This window comes from Salvia miltiorrhiza, chromosome 6, assembly GCF_028751815.1.
Source record: "Salvia miltiorrhiza cultivar Shanhuang (shh) chromosome 6, IMPLAD_Smil_shh, whole genome shotgun sequence".
NCBI classification, from domain to species: Eukaryota; Viridiplantae; Streptophyta; class Magnoliopsida; order Lamiales; family Lamiaceae; genus Salvia; species Salvia miltiorrhiza.
Window position 1 is genome coordinate 10517652 of NC_080392.1, and position 2611 is coordinate 10520262.

General features: G+C 31.9%; 1 long non-coding RNA gene across 1 annotated transcript; it reads left to right on the top strand.

Moving 5' to 3' along the window:
- LOC130988590 (uncharacterized) lies at positions 1-604 on the top strand. The gene is made up of 2 exons (XR_009090145.1): positions 1-329; positions 437-604. It is a non-coding gene; the product is annotated as an uncharacterized LOC130988590 (long non-coding RNA).
- Positions 605-2611: the final 2007 nt, after the last annotated feature.

Genomic DNA, 2611 nt, shown 5'->3' on the forward strand with positions numbered 1-2611 from the left:
ATCATTTTCGATCAATCAATTTGGGATATGTTTCTCTCTCAATCATCCAGCCGTCCCCCTCGCTTCCTTTTGCATCCACCTTGCCGCCTCCCTCTTCGCCATCTTTAGGCCAGATCATCGCTTCGGTCACCGTCATCTGCTCGTCGACGCACGCAGCCGCTGCTAACTTCACGTGAAGGGCTCGTCGACACACACGACTGTCGCCGCCACTGGTCTGAGCGCGCGTCCCGCCGCCGCAGCACCTCCGCGCTTGTTTCCCATCTCGCCGACCATGGTCAGGATCTTGGTTATCACGACTTTTCCTGTTCGACGGCGGAAGTTCAACGAAGGTAGGGTTTCCAATCTATTTTTCAATTTTAAAAAAAATTTCGAATAGATCTAGTATGTCGTTTTTTAATTTTCTCATTGACAAATCACGTTCAAAATCTTATTCGAGCCCCGAGACATTGCTGAAGGCGGATGGATGGCTGATGCTGCTGCAGGACAATGTTGTTGATCTGCACTGCTATATATATTTTTTTGTTTTCGTCAAATTGAATGAAATTTTCATATAAATTTGGGGATATTCATGTGTCCAGTAAATATGAATATATTTGTTCATTTATAAATTGTGTTCTGTTCATTTATAAATTGTGTTCTGTTCGTTTATAAATTGTGATTCTTCGTGGAACACTATTTAATAGGATGAAAATCGTTTAATCTAAAATCACTCCTTCTTTATAGCTTCCATTCTTCCTCAAAGTTATGCACGAACGGGTAGGGTTTCTTAAGTAAATCAGCGAATCGCTTTTGTTTTCATTTCTTGAATTCTGATTTTTTTTGTTTGGCTTTTTAATATAAAACATTTTGAACATGCCTTACACAATTACGAACACCCAAATAAACTATTTGAATTTTTTGTACTAACATAAACTATTTTGAAGAAGCGTAAAAAAATTACGAACACTTAAATAAACTTTTTGAATATTTTTTTACTAACATAAGGCATTTTGAACAGGCGTAAAAAAATTAACGAACAGGCGTAAAATTATTTCGAATACAGATACAGAAATAATTATTAATATTAATGACATGACTAAATTACACGTGAAAAAGAAAAAAATGAAGAGTGAAATTCTGGACTGAAATTCTCAAGATCAACCAGAGACATTACAGTATATAATGAGAGAGAAAGAGTGGTTTAGATTGAAAGAGAGAGAAAAATAGAATCTGTAGATAATAAACGAAATTTACCTTAAATGTAGGAATAGTTGTTAGTAATAGAAAAAACAAATTACTTACTTAACCTTATTACTAAAATTGCGGCAATTTTGATAGGAAATGATAGCCATTTGATTCATCAAGATCAATGCACAAGATTTATTCTCTATTATCTATATATTACAATTCTCTGTAGAACCATTCTATATATATATATAGGGTTGAGTTTAATAGAGAATTATCTTTTTATTCATTATGAACAAATCTATTCATTTTACGAACAGATCAACATAAGTAATGAACAGTCGTATTTAATAAAAATAAAGAAAAACTCGCCACCAGCAGGATTCGATCCCTTGGCAAATTAATGTTGTTCATGTGGTACATTGATCTGTTCATTAAAATTATAGATCTGTTCGTTTTTATTTTACGAATTCTCTATTCTCCACAATATTTAGCTTATCTGTTGAACAATGAATCATATCCATTCATTTTGCTACATCTAACAGATATAAGTTAATTGTGATTTTATACGCCAGTTACTTAGTAAAGGATATCTATGTAATTTACTAATTTTAATATCCCTTAATTACCATAACCAAATTCATGTAATTATGGAAGATTTTATTTGCAGTTATGTTTGATTCATTCCATAACGCATTCGATCTCTATATTTTTCTTCTACTACCTCTAACTTACGTTATTCATTAAATAAATCAAAAACCCTATGCCTGCCATGGATTCTTCAGGTAAATAGATTGAGTTTATTTTAATATGATATAAAAAGGACGAACATGACTAAATTTCTGTTGAACATATCTTATCGTTGATGAATGTTTATTGAACATATCTTATTTGAACATGCATGACCAGTTGCCTGTTGAACATGATCAGTTGCATGTTGAACATATCTTATCGTTGATGAATAATTATTGAACAACATGTTTTTGTTATTAGTTTTGAACGTATTGAACATTTTGAACAACATGTTTTTGTTCAGGCGTTATATTTGTTTTGAACATGACCTTGATATCCGTAGAACAAATAAGATAAATGAAATAAATATGATAAAAATAATTCCCACTGAACAAAATTGTGCCGGCGAGAAATGAGGGATTTGATTAAATACGTTATTATTACCATATCTATACAATTTAATAATTTACTGTTTCACCATTTTTATTCATTAAAAACCAACTAAATATTTTCGAAACTTTTAAATCACTAATTATTAATTAATTTGGTCCGTTAGATTAGATGAAATAGATGGTATAGATTACTTCTTTATTATCTATCTTAAGGCATTTTTCTATTGAACACTTAAAAGTGTTCTTATTTTAGCTCACCTCTATACACACACACACACACACACACACACACACACATAGAGTGTGGTTCTAGTAAGAACTAT